The sequence below is a fragment of the Sarcophilus harrisii genome, chromosome 3 (genome assembly GCF_902635505.1).
Source record: "Sarcophilus harrisii chromosome 3, mSarHar1.11, whole genome shotgun sequence".
Classification (NCBI taxonomy): domain Eukaryota; kingdom Metazoa; phylum Chordata; class Mammalia; order Dasyuromorphia; family Dasyuridae; genus Sarcophilus; species Sarcophilus harrisii.
The window spans coordinates 393,909,126-393,924,839 of NC_045428.1; positions in this window are offsets into that span (position 1 = coordinate 393,909,126).

Here is a 15,714-nt window from a genome sequence, read left to right on the forward strand (position 1 = left end):
CTAAGCTTGCTGTTGCCCACTCCAGGGAATCAGCTTCCTGGGAATGTGCTGTTTGATACTCCCTCCACTCTATGAAGAGGGAAAAGGGTGCCCATCCTTTCATACTTGACAGGAAACTGATAAGGCTCATAACCTCATCCCTCTTGTTCCACATATAGTAATTACCAACTTTAGGTTTAACATGATGATAACATAACTCCAAATAACTTAGTTAACAACTTTAGGCCATAAGTAATAGCCAAATAGTCTTAGCTATATTAGCTTAATTTCTTCTTAATTTTCTAGCAAAGGTGGAAATATTTAATTCCCTAAATTACATTTATAAGATATTATAAAACAGGATTAGCAAGGTTAAATAAGTTTTCTACCTTCTTTTAGTTGTTCAGTTTATTCTGTCTCCAAGCTGTTGCAGCTTTGGAAGTTCTTAGGGAAGGTTTCAGTTTCCCACTTTCTTTAAATAAATTTCCCTTTTATTTTAGGGAGAAAACAAGACTATTCTTAAAATAGAGATAGAATAAATTTTAAAATCCACTTAACTTTAGTTTATAAGATTCCCTAAATACTGATTAAATATTCCAGAAAAACTGAATTTACATTTGATTATTTTCTAATTCACACAAACCATTTCTCTTTTGTAAACCAGGAAAGGGTTAAATGCTAGTTTTTACCAACAGAACTCTCAGAAGTTTGATTCCGGATAATACAAAAGCAGGGTGTTTGTTGTCATAGTTTTTAAGATAGCAGCTAACTGATTTCCCTTTTTTCTAAAGCTCTCAAACTCTTAAATCTTGTGTTAACACTAATAGTGCAAATGGATTACAATTTACCCATCCCTTTATTAGGTTTTGATGAAAACTTCTTTAAAATTGCTTTTACTATCATATCTCAAATAACAAATTTCACTGAACTGAGTATAATTTCTTTTTCTCCCTCTCACCCTACTATTCATGTATCCCTGATGCAATCAGGGAAAGAGAGAAGGGAAAAGAAAGAGAAAGAAACTTTCTTTCCTCTATGTACTTCTCCTAGTCCCAGGCAGTCCAGACATGGTAATTTTAATTTAATTGAATTTGCTTCCAAATTACTTTAAATCCAATAAAACAGTTAACATTCATATAGCATGTTTTATGTTAAGCACTTTTGCAATCATGTAATCTTCACAACAACCACCATTATTATTTCCCTTTATAAATCAAAAAATTGGGCAGAGATAAAATAATTTTTCATAAATTACATAGCTAAAACATATCTGCAATTGAAATAGAGAATGGGCTTACCAAATGCAGAGGCTAACTGGTTTCTTATCTCTCACTGCCATGCTTGGTGCTGCCAGGCCGTTGCTTGATAGAATCTGCTGAAGGCAGGGATGGCTGGTGCCAGGATCTCCCTTTGATGGTATTTCTAAGTACTAGAGCTCAGGGAATGCTGACCCTCACCCTCTCAAGCTGGGTTGGGGAGATGCTTGGGCAAGATTATGTTGGGTCTCTGCTGCTGTTGCTGCTCACCCCATTTATACAGGTGGGGCAGAATATGAGTTTCCCTACAGTTTTTCAGCATTCTTTTTTCCTAATCTGATCTTAAGATGAAAGGAGATAATAAAGGGATGTAGGTTATATCAATTTTGTCACCAATCTCCACAATTGAGATACATTCAGGATTCTGGGAAGTGGAGCATACTGAGTGATCAAGGTTGTAGAGAGGGTCCCTTGCTATCTTCTGGAGTGTTAACTCAGTTTTATGTAAAATGAATCATATTTTTCACAAGGTGACTCCAAACAAGATAGGAGTCAAGGGAAGATTAGCAAAAGGTTGCTATTTATCTTTGTTGTTTTTTTTCCCCATTCTCTTCTTTCAGAATGAGGTAAATTCCTGGAATTACCCTCAATGTCTCAGGAATTTTTTTCTTGTAATCTTAAAATGACTAATTGCCAAAGTCCTTAATCATTGCTTTCAAGACCTTGAGAATCTGCTGAAATGTTATTTTAGTGGTTCTATAATTTTAATTAGCTAGCTTTATTTCTGTAGTTCCCAGCGTGGCCCAAACTGGGGTCCAAAGGAAAAACTCAGGCTTTCCCCTTTTTAAGGTGGGAGTCAAGGATGTTAAGAAATCTTTCCCAGGGTTCTAACTTCAGCACAGAAAATTTTAACTTGTTGGCTGCATTTTAAATCTTCCCAGGCAACAAAATCTACTTCACAGAACAAACATGACATAGACATTCTGCACAGTGACACACACATAGACAAAATGACATGGAAGAGGACTGTCCCATCTTTGCCAAAAGCCATAAAATTTATATTGCATCTCCTCTGTCATGAAAAAAATGTCAAAGATTAGTTCTTTGCCAAAAAGCCATTCTATAGAGCTTCGTTTCTTCTGGCATCCCAAGGAGGGTGAAAAAGTAGCAAAGCTTCCCTAGAAATTTTGCCGAAAATTGCAAGAATTTTCAAGTCTGGGTGTCTCTCGTCAAGGAAAATTTGCTGAGCGTGGACTTCAAGATAATATCAAGGATATAATATATCCAACTATAGGATAGATGGAGAAAAGAATGAGGGACTTACCTTGACAAGGAGGGGGTGAAGCCAGAGGAGATCAGACTCTCCCTGTACAGGGTCACCAAATGTTGAGCACCAAAGACTCCAAAAGGTTAGGGTTTCAGATCAGTGTTGCTGAGGTGCCTCAAAGCAATTTGCAGACTTGAACCCATCTCCAAATCAAGGGCCAAAGTTTATTATAATTTTAATGCCAGATGAAAAGGGCTAAGTTCCAAAAGAATTTAGCAAAGAACCAGGAGCAAGAAGATAAATTTATAGTGAAAAGATAGGAAGATCAAGTGCTCCAGGTGACTGATATGCTAATTTTATGGCTTAGAAGTAGAATTGAGGAGTGGTCTTAGAAGGGGAGTTAAAGAGTAACTTGGTATGCACCTCATTATTGCCTCAGAAACTTTGTTATTACCGACTAACAGATTGTTATTTGACAGCCATCATTGCTTGTGGAACTACCGCACTTCCAAGGCAGGTTAGGTTAGGTGGCCTTAGGGTTATTGCACATCTCCCCTAGAAGCTGCATCCCATCAGCTTGGGATTCATACCATGAAGGGTAAAAGAGCCAGAAGGAAGTGATTTTTTCCTTGCTTGGATTGCCAAGGCTGGTTGGCATCTCATGACCAGTCCTTGCTATCCAATGTGACTCACCTCTCTCTTTTTCTCCTAAAAGTTCCTAGAGGTCTCCTGGAGGGACATCTCATCCATGGAGGGACACGTTACCCTGTCATCTCAACTTAAGACACTTTACATCTCCATTTATGAGTTTGACTTATTTCAGGACTTCACAGTTTATTTATTGAATAGCATCTCCATTCCACTTTCACCAATTAGAGGCACAGAGACTCTCTGGCCATCACCTAGAATTACTTCACCACACCTCTTCACCTTTAATCTTTTTTTAATCCCACAAACATAGTGGACTTATTTTTCATATGTTCATCATGATCTCTAGTAACTCAGATCCTACTTATGCTTCCAGGCAATCAAATCCTTTCTCTTTTCAAAAGAGGAAGTGACAGGAACCGTGGGAGATAGTGACCAAAGAATTTTATAGTATTGTAATATGGAAGAGTCAGAATGGAAGTAGGACTTAGTAAAGGGATAGCTGATCTTACAGTCAGGAAGACTTGTATACAAATGTGATTGATGAGGTCCTAGGTTACTAGTTGGAGTTGGCAGTGAGAGCCTGGAATACTGATAAAATTACTCCTTGAGGCAAGCAGGGAAAGCACTGATAGGGATCCATTTAACTTTATACCCACCCTCTGTAGAGTTGTGGGTAGCCCCTTGCTATGTCCAGCCAGAAATCCAATTATGGATCCAAGGACTCTTACTGTAAGTTTTACCCAAGAAACAGGAATGCTTCAGTATCCAGGGATCCATGCCTTTGCAAAGAACAAATGTGTGGCCCCCCTTTTCCTGTCACATACAACTTAACAAAGGAATGTAATTATTCAGTTTTTTCAGCTGTGTCCAACTCTTAATGACCCCATTTGGGATTTTCTTAGCATGAATATTGGAGTGGTTTGCCATTTCCTTCTCCAGGAAATTTTACAGATAAGGAAACTGAGACAAATAGGGTTAAGTGACTTGCCCAGAGTTACATAATTGAGTAAGCATATGAGGCCAGATTTGAACTGAGAAAGATGAGTCTTGCTGATTTTGATATTTACTCTTTTTATCTCAGGCAGGAATGCTAGCTACATTAAATAGTTTTATTGCTTTTAAGCATTTTGTTTTATAAAACTTATATAAAAAAAACAGATGGACCTGGTGGGGACCTTGCTGAGTAAATCCTAAGAAAACAGTTCCAGATATTGAATCTTGAAGATTTAAGTTTTGATTTGATAATGTGTCATTATCGATAGTCCAATAGCTACTACATCATGATGTTCTGACTTCTCTCATTACCATTGATTTATCAGTCATGTTGGCACAGCAGAAAGTACACTGGGTTTAGATTTAAAAGGGCTGGGTTTAGAGTCAAAGGGCATGGGTATAAATCCCATTCCTGCCACACAATATCTGTACAATTTTGGACAAGGCACTCAATCTTTCTGTGCCTCAGTTCCCTTATTTGTAAAACAAGGACACTGGATGGGTCACTTCTATTTCTAAGTCTATGATCCTATGGCTTTGACTAGCTTGGCTATGTAAGGAGAGGCTTTCCTCTAGAAGGTTGGTCAATAGGTGACAAATCATAGCAATTCCTGAAGATAATAAAATCATGAATCTTTTTGATAGACTGAAAAACTAATTAAAAAAAATTTAATAGGCTTTTATTTACAGGTTATATGTATGGGTAACTTTACAGCATTAACAGTTGCCAAACCTCTTGTTCCAATTTTTCACCTCCTTCCCTCCACCCCCTCCCCCAGATGGCAGGATGACCAGTAGATGTTAAATATATTAAAATATAAATTAGATACACAATAAATATTCATGACCAAACCGTTATTTTGCTGTACAAAAAGAATCAGACTCTGAAATATTGTACAATTAGCTTGTGAAGGAAATCAAAAATGTAGCTGGGCAAAAATATAGGGATTGGGAATTCAATGTAATGGTTTTTAATCATTACCCAGAGTTCTTTCTCTGGGCGTAGCTGGTTCAGTTCATTACTGCTCCATTGGAAATGATTTGGTTGTCTCATATCTGAGGATGGCCAGGTCCATCAGAACTGGTCATCATATAATATTGTTGTTGAAGTATATAATGATCTCCTGGTCCTGCTCATTTCACTCAGCATCAGTTCATGTAAGTCTCTCCAGGCCTTTCTGAAATCATCCTGTTGGTCATTTCTTACAGAACAGTAATATTCCATAACATTCATATACCACAATTTATTCAGCCATTCTCCAACTGATGGGCATCCACTCAGTTTCCAGTTTCTGGCCACTGCAAAGAGGGCTGCCACAAACATTCTTGCACATACAGGTCCCTTTCCCTTCTTTAGTATCTCTTTGGGATATAAGCCCAGTAGTAACACTGCTGGATCAAAGTGTATGCACACTTTGATAACTTTTTGAGCATAGTTCCAAATTGCTCTGCAGAATGATTGGATGTATTCACAATTCCACCAACAATGTATTAGTGTCCCTGTTTTCCCACATCCCTTCCAACATTCCGCATTATCTTTCCCTGTCATTCTAGCCAATCTGACAGGTGTGTAGTGGTATCTCACAATTGTCTTAATTTGCATTTCTCTAATTAATAATGACTTGGAGCATCTTTTCACATGGTTAGAAATAGTTTCAATTTCTTCATCTGAAAATTGTGTATTCATATCCTTTGACCATTTATCAATTGGAGAATGGCTTGATTTTTTATAAATTAGAGTCAATTCTCTATATGTTTTAGAAATGAGGCCTTTATCAGAACCTTTGACTGTAAAAATGTTTTCCCAGTTTATTGCTTCCCTTCTAATCTTGTCTGCATTAGTTTTGTTTGTACAAAAACTTTTCAGTTTGATATAGTCGAAATTTTCTATTTTGTGATCAGTAATGATCTCTAATTCTTCTTTGGTCATAAATTCCTTCCTCTTCCACAGGTCTGAGAGGTAAACTATCCTGTGTTCCTCTAATTTATTTATAATCTCATTCTTTATGCCTAAATCATGAACCCATTTTGACCTTATCTTGGTGTACGGTGTTAAGTGTGTATCAATGCCTAGTTTCTGCCATATTAGTTTCCAATTGAAAAACTAATTATTAACAGCCACCTGCAGTTTAAATTTTTCGCTTAAAATCTTATGAGTCTGGGCAGCTAAGTGGTACAATGAATAGAGCACCAGCCCCAAAGTCAGGAGGACCTAAGTTCAAATGTGACCTCAGACACTTAACACTTCCTAGTTGTGTTACTCTGGGCAAGTCACTTAACCCCAATTGCCTCAGCAAAAATAAAAAATCTTATGAGCCTTTATCATTATGGAACTCTTGGCAGCTGTGTCATAGTTACAAAGTCCCTCTGTACTTGTACTTGTCCATATCCACCTGTTCTCAGCACTCTCCAAGGCTGCTAATGGTATCCTCACTCCTTGCAATACTCTTCTTGTCTCCAGGGAGGAGAGTGTGTGGGGATGCATGTGCTTGATCCAAGTACTTCTGATAGAATTTTGCTGCCAGGTGGAGGCTAGGAACATAACAATCTCTCTTGTGTGCTCATTAAGCCCATATCCTTTTAATTCACAATGCAGTATCATATTTCTCACTACTGACAACTGGAAAGGACTTTTGGAGAGGGTGGCTCTTGACTTTACTTGAATGAATTATCAATTCCAGGAGGGCAAAGATAAAGAGAGAGAGAGAGAGACTTCCTCTACACAAACCTTCTGCTCTAGTTTAATGTAATCTGATTATTAGCTACCTAAGACATTGTCTCCTTTCTTCATGCTATTTCCAGTGACTAGAATACATTCCTTCCTCCTTGCCTAGATCAATCTCTTCTTTCAACAATATCTGCAGCTCACATTTACATGTGCTTTATAGTATGCAAAATGTCTTAAATGTTTTCTCATTTGATTCTCATACAATTCTGAAAAGTAGTACTATCATTACTTACACATGAGACCGAAAGAGGTTAAAGTAATTTGTCCAGTCATAAAGTTAATAAATTTGTCAGACAGTATTTGAATCCAAATATTCCTAAGACCAGGACTCTCTGGACTACACCAAAAGAAGAGTTTATTTTAGCTTGTAATGAGCAAGCATATTCTTGCAAAATATTAGTCTTTGAATATTATTACATTTATGCATACATGTATAAAATTTATATATTTTTTATTTTATTTATATAGATATATTTTATAAGCATATATTATAGATACAATACCCATTATATATATTAATATACACATCTACATGGTTCTGATAGATCCTTGCTCATCTTGAGATTCTCTGTATGACAAGAGCAGTTCAGAACCAGATATCTGATTATTCTAACACAACGTCTCTGTGCTGTGATTTTAGGGAAACTGATAAAGAACAGCTTATCCTAAAACATCATCTCATTGACCTACCCAAATACATAGGATTTTGTATTAATTATTTGCCCAATAATTATCAAATAGATTTTTAAAAAGTTTTTTTCCATTTTCTCTCATTGATCAGTGGGGAGAGAAAGAACAGAAAGATAATGGCCAGCCCAGATAACAAGGTCAGTCCCATTCCTACTCCCCTCATATTAAGGTAACTAGATGGCACAATGGATAGAGCATTGGCTTGAGTCAGGAAGTCTTGAATTCATGAATATGCTCATGTACAAATACATGTGTATAAATATAATTTATATTATTCAGATATTGTAAGTTATATGATCCTGAGTAAATTACTTAATCTCTGCCTGCCTCAATTTCCTCAACTGTCAAATGATCACAATAATAGTACCTACGTTCCAGGATTGCTGCAAACTTTTAAACATCATAAAGGTTTAGGAACTTCTATGTCATATGAAGTAACCATCAGAGACAGATTTGTTCTCTAATTCAATCTGTTAGTCCACTAACTACAGGGCCAGAACTCTTTCTATTGTACTACACTACCTTGTGTACAGTGAGTGCTCACACAGTAGATCATGTATTAATGACTTAGCATGTTATCTATCCCTAATAAATAATGATGGGGTTTTGATGTATTTTGGGTTACATAAAACCTTAAAAGAACAAGGATAAATCAGAATTATACACATATATATATATATATATATATATATGTACACATTCACACACACATGTATGTGTATTATATATTTAGCTATATTTATCTATCTTGCTGCTGTTATTCAATCGCTTTTCAGTAGTGTGTGATTCTTTGTGTCACCATTTGGAGTTTTCTTGGCAAAGATAATGGAATAGATTGCCGTTTCCTTCTCCAGCTCATTCTGCAGATGAGGAAACTGAGGCAAATAGAGTTAAGTGACTTGCCCAGAGTCACACAGCTAGTAAGTGTCTGAGAGTGATTTTGAACTCAGGAAGATGAATCTTCCTGACTTCAGGGCCAGCATTCTATCCATTGTATATATATATATATATATATATATATATATATATATATATATATATATATATGCATACATGTGTGTAAACATAAATATAATTTATATTATTTGAATATTGTTCTCACAAAGCAGAGTGCCAGAGACTAGCCAAGTGGAGAATCAAATTGATTTGTTGTCTCATCCTAAATCAATGATTTTTTGAGGTAATAAAAAGTAATTAGGTTTAATAGTAACTGCTCTAAGGGGTTTCTGTTCAAGAACTGAAATTTATTTAATTTGAAAAGGGACCAGTGTTTAATTTCTCAGGTTAGAATTAATAACGTTGCCTTGAATCCTGAAGGAGACTTTGAACAGCAGAAAGAGAATTTCCTGTTTGTCATTAACATGCTGTGTGTCCCCTCAAGGACCCCTCATATATTTCAGAAATGTTCTGCCTTCAACAGTCTAAGTGTTTTTAGCCCTAAAACTAGGTCAGAAAAGTCCATGGAGTCATTCTACAGCTGTGCTTTCGGGAATAGCCTCAGTCCATTGCTTGTATGATATTAATAGCCTTACAAAATTAGTGTTTTTCTTATTCTCTTATTAATGTTTGGTCTTTAGTTAGCAATATTTATATTTTAAAAAACATCCAAACTAAAAATGTGAGATAGAAAAGCATCTATTTCTTCTAGAGGATTATGGGGAAATACTGTATTTCTTATCTGTAGAGTACTTTGAAATCTTTTAGCCCTATGTGTCAATAATTATTCTTATGCTTAGTACTTCTATATTTTCATTCTTCAGTAATTTTGTTTTATTGTAGTCTAACCTATTCTGTACTTTTTTCATTCTATTATTTCACTTTTCTCTATTTGTTTCTTTCCTTATTGTTCATCTTTCAATCTAGACATAGATGAAAGAAAGTGAAAAGCAAGACTTTTTTTTTTTAGTTTTACATTTTAAAAAATAATATCTTGGTTTTTTCCCAATTACATGTAAAGACAATTTTCAATATTCATTTCTTAAAGACTGAGTTCTAAATTTTTCTCCCTTCTTCACTCTCTTCCCCCATCCCCAAGTCAGCAAACTATCTGATATAAATGATATCTGTGCAATCATGTAAACCTTATTTCCACATTAGTTATGTTATGAAAGAAGTAAAACAAAAGGAAAAAATTATGAAAAAAAGAAAGAAAATGAAAATAGTATGCTTTGATCTGTATTCAGACTCCATAGTTCTTTCTCTGGATGTCAATAGCATTTTCCATCATGAGTCATTTGGAATTGTCTTGGATCATTATATTGCTAAGAAGAGCTAGATCAGTCACAGTTGATCATCATACAATGTTATTGTTACTGAGTATAAAACTCTGGTGCTGGAAAGCAAAACTTCTTATGACAGTTGCAGGGACAGAAATATTGTTGGGAAAAATCTGACCATTTTTATTACCAAACATTTACCCCATTTTGTCCCAAATATATTTGTTCTTGTTCTAATTTCTTTATGCTTACTATATCAGCAAACATCCTACTTTTTCACTTTGCTCAGGAGAAATTGAATGAATATAATTTTCCACTCCTAGGGAAATAGGCTATTAGAAAGTTGCCATATAATATCTTTTTCATATAATAATAATGATGAGCATTTACAAATTCTTACAATTTGCAAAGTGTTTCCCAACAAATAAGGTTTATTAAACACTTACTATTTTCTAGAAACTGTATTATTTACTCGGAATACAAAGACAAAAACAATTGTTTATTATTATTATTATTATTACCACTTTATAGATGAAGAAACTGAAGATATTTGAGGTTAAATAACTTAGTTCTTTTGATGATAAACAAAACTAGTGAAAGGAAACTTTTCTTCCTTTTGCAAAATTATTTGCCAGATGAGATTGCTGTGACATTATTTAAAGTCAAAGGAAGATATTAAATTTAATGATTAACTTTGCAGCTTGATTTTCAATAATTTTTAAAAGAAGGTTAGAATCTTGTCTTTTCTGTGAAATGTTAAATAAGCATTCCCTTAACATTTGGATTATATTTTATATTTCACTTTACTTTTTTTTTTTTTTTTTTTTGGATGAGCCATGAGTAGAAGGATATTCAAATTTAAATCTGGTAAATTATTTATTGTGTCTCCACTCAGCAAAGGTCATTAACAGAGCTATCTCATAGGACTAGCAGATTCATTCTGACATCTTAAAGCAGTTAATATCTTTTAGTTAATCACAGTCCTGTTGGGCCCTACAGCTTGGTAGATTATGTGCACAAGTTATGGTTAATTGTGTTTTCTCATTTCTGTTTTCTGTGAGTTCTGTACTTTAATTTCATAGAGCTATTGGACCACATTTGTATTTATTTCCCTTTTAAAAAGGGTTTTGAAGTCACATATATCCCAGGAGCACTGGTATCAGTGGGATGTTGGAGTCAACTAACTCTTAACTAATTTAGAAGAACATGTTAAATTTTCACTGCGAACATTTTCAACCTATCAGAGTTTTATTTATCATTTTGGTGATTGTCTAAACTTGTCTTAATATTAATTAAATTAATTAATTAATTGATATTAAAGTCTTAATAATGCAAATTAAAATGTGTGAGTACTTTTTTTCCCCTCTGGGACTATTGTTAAATATTTACTAGCACACCCTTCATTGCTTTATAAACATTGCTAGGAATTCAGTAAAAGACTAAGTGAATGAAATCATTATCAAATAGAGGTCTGGTTACTAGATGCTAAGAATAAAAATAATTATGATAACTGATGTTTTATAGCAATTTAAGGTTAGTAACATGCTTTATATCAATTTTCTCAGTGATATCAAACTCAAATAGAAATGGGGTCATTAAACTTTATATAAGTATCCCTGCATGCTGCATATTAATTTAGAAAATCACATATTATCTCCTTTTTTAAAAAAATATTTTTTATTTATTTTGTTAAATATTTCCCCAATTACATTTTAATCTGGTTCTAGCTGCACTTGGGAATGTTGTGTGCTACCTATGTTCTCCCCCCCACCCCAAGGGCATTTGATATCTCAGAATTATCTAATTTGAGCCTCTGATTGGTGTTCTGAGAAGGTAATTACTGATATGGCCACTACATGCTTTGATAGTCTAATTTGGGAGAGAGAAGTTCTAAAAGGATCCTAGTTATGATTGCACGTGCTACAACTATAAGGATATGGTCCAGGAGCTTCTAAATAACTGCTGTGTTCCCAAGTAACCTCAGACATCCACTCCCCATCTTTCTCCATTGCCCCTCTTTCCATGGACCATGTTAGACTCTACTTTTCAGTGAAAGGGAGAATTTAGTAGGGTTAGGAATTCCATGTTCTAAGAAGGAATTTTGATATGGGAAGGTTGCGGTCAGCATGGAATAAATATGGTGAGTAAGGAATATGATCCAAAATTACTTATTTATCGCTCTATTTCTATCTCTAACATATATGTACTTTTAAACAGGCATATGCATCTATACATATATATTTTTAAAATATAAATATTAAAGATTAGACAGCATTTGTTTTTGGAAAACACAATTTTGCCTCCTCTGATTGTTTTTCCTTTATTAAACTATCTAGCAGAGAGAATGAGATAGGAAACTGACTGCACAGGCTAAATAGGGAGATTTCATTTTTAGACATCAGAGGAGTGTTTTCCAAAGGGAACATGGAAATGTGGATGACATTAGCTGCTATTTGACCCTACTCTGGCCTGTAAAGAATGAGCAGAGGCAATATTTTTAGCCCAGGCCAGGGTGGCTGTTACATGCTTGTATAAAGACAGACAACTGGAGAGAGGGAAAGGAGATACCTAACAGGTGCATCACATTGCTGTCAACTGCAGCTAGAGGTGATCTTTCTCCAGTTTGTATTAATAGCTCACTAGCACTTTATGTTTTGTAAGAGGGAATATAGTATAGTGGAAAGAAAGCATAGGTGTTTGGAAGCAGAGTATTTTAATTCAAGTCACAGTTCTGGCATTCATCAGCTAAATGATCCTGAATGGATCACATATCTCTAGTCAAAACTAGCTTCCTCCTATTACATATCATATCTGTGACTCAGTTCCTTTATATAAGTTTGATATAAATGTAATCAACAATTATTATTCTCATAAAAACAAAATTCTCACAACAGTATTGTGATAATAATAATTATTGATTACATTTATATCAAATTTTACAGTTTACAAAATGTATTATCCTCAATTTTACTGATGTGGGAAAAAAGTCTCATGGAAGTTAAGTGACCTACTCAAGCTCCTCCACTCTGTGATTTTGGTAAAGATCACATAGCTTTCTCTAAGTCTTCATTTTCTCATCTATAAAATGGGAATAAAATACTGAAAGTACTTTTGCCAAGTGAAAAAGTGTTATATAAGTGCAAAAAATTACAATTACTGAATCCCAGACACTCTTTGACCACACCACACTGTTTCTATATATAAACTGATATCCATCCATAAATGGAAGACTGTAGTATCATTATTATTAGTAGTAGTAGTATCACTTATCACCTTTGTGACTGAATTAGTTAATCCTGTTTGCCTCAGTTTCATCATCTCTAAAATGTGCTGTAGAAGGAAAAGACAAACTACTCCAGTATCCTTGCCAGGAAAACCCCAAAATGGGATCACAACATGTTGGATGTGGCTGAAAAAAATTGTACAACAAACAAGTATCATTATGAGTCTGTATTTGTCATGGGGCCATTGACAATCATCCATAATATTCTCATGATATATGCTATAGTTTATTATAACTGTTAGGGTAAAGGTTATATGTGGATTTCTATCACACTGTTTTAGAGATAAAATTACCAATAATTTTATTAATGCTTTTTGTCTTTATATTACAATTATTTCCCACCTTTATTCAGACTGAACCTTTTTTTTATTATTATTATAGCTTTTTATTTACAAGATATATGCATGGGTAATTTTTCAGCATTGACAATTGCAAAACCTTTTGTTCCAATTTTTCCCCTCCTTCCCCCCACCCCCTCCTCCAGATGACAGGTTGACCAATACATGTTAAATATGTTAAAGTATATGTTAAATACTATATATATATATATATATATATATATATGTCCATACAGTTATTTTGCTGTACAAAAAGAATCGGACTTTGAAATAGTGTACAATTAACCTGTAAAAGAAATCAAAAATGCAGGACAAAAATAGAGGGATTGGGAATTCTATGTAGTGGTTCATACTCATTTTCCAGAGTTCTTTTGGTGGGTGTAGCTGGTTCAACTCATTACTGCTCTATTGGAACTGATTTGGTTCATCTCATTGTTGAAGAGGGCCACTGAACCTTTCTTTAAGTAAAAACATTTAATTCAGAGATTGAGTTTGATAATCTATATGATGGGGAGTTTTGGATCATGTGTCCATCAAGATGGAGGAGTAGACATTTTCTCTGATCCTCCTAACCTCCCAGGACTCCCAAATAAAAATTACTTACAAGATACAAGATAAAAGGCAATGGTAGTTTTCTAGCAGTAGAATGAGACCTCAACAACTCCACAGAGGGTTCTAACCATCTGATGAATGAACAGCAGAGAAGGCTAATGCACAGTCTACTTCCTTCACTCCCTCTCCTCCAAATCTCTAACCTATGGCAGGACAGCTCTGGGATCCACTAGGAAATTCCCTTACTGCTACTATAGTCTCTACTCTGCTGTTGCCCTCATCCTGTCATCTATAGCAACAAGCAACAGAACTTACCTTTGGTTGTATAGAACAGATGGAATCAAAGGAAAGTGAAATCATGTAGCATTGAGACCAGTGAAAATAAATTTCCAAGCATGGAAAGAGGTTGAGACAACTCTGCAGACCTATCCTTGGGAGAAATTTAGCATCAAAAAGGGAAAGAATAAGAAAATAAATAATGTGGAAGAAGAGGAGAAAAAATTTAAATTACCCAAAATCTCAAGAGGAAAAAATTCAGCTAAAAATCTTGAGTACAAGTGAATGAAACAATAGGGAAGATATTAAAACAGAAGCGGAGTCAATGATTTTTAATAGGGAGATGACATGACCAGATTTTTATGTGAGTAATATGAATTTGGCAACTGAATAGATGATGGTTTAGAGAGAGGAGTGTTGGGAAGGAAGATGACTACTTAGTAGACTGTTGTAATGATCTACTCCAGATGAGAAGTGATGGGGGGGGGGGGGGTCAAAGATAGAGGTTGTGTTAAGTAGAGAGAAAGGAATAGATGTGATTGTTGTAAAGCAGAATCAAAAGGCAGGGGCAAATGACTGGATATGAGGACTGACAGAGAGAAAAGACTGAAAAATGACTTTGAATTTGACTTTCTAATGCCCCTAAAATAAAATATAAAACCCTAAACTCTGCATTCATGTCCTCCACAACTTGGTTCCCAGTAACTTTTAAATCTTAGCTTATTTCACTTTGTCTTAAATATAGTGTTCTTTTCATATAGATTGCTAACCACCCCCCTTCATTACATTAAATTCCTTGACCCCATATCTTTGTAGAAATTGTTTCCCATGTCTTTTTTTTTTTTTTTGGAGGCAATTGGGGTTAAGCAACTTAAGTCATTGTTCAGTGTCACATAACTAGCAAATATTTGAGACTGGATTTGAACTAAGGTCCTCCTGATTCCAGAGCTGCTGCACTGAGCCATCTAGCTGTTCCATAATTTCCCATGTTTGGACTGTATTCTCTCAATCCCTCTGACTTATAAAATCTCCAGTTAAAACACATTTCAGCTTCCTCCTATCACATAAGGCCTTTCCTTATCTACTATACCACTCTTTACCCAAGTATAAAACTTTTTCCTATTGAGATTAATTTATATTACTTTGTATATATTTGAGATTTTATTTATGTGCAAGCGTGTTGTTCTACTACCATCTAGTAGAATGGAAGGTTCTTTAGGACCTTGAGTATTTTGTTTTTTAATTTATACCCTAATGCCAGTACAATCCTTGGCACAGAGTAAGTACATAATAAATGTCCAGTTCAATTGATCTGAACATTCCCTAGTTATTGGGTGATTCAAATCTAAAGGATAATTTGTTTTTAGAGTTGCAGTAGAAATTGGTATAAAGTTTGAAAATATATGTCAATATATGTCTTTTGTTTGGGAATGTTAGAAAAAGGTAAAAACTTATGGCTTCTTTGTGACATTTCCTCAAAGCATA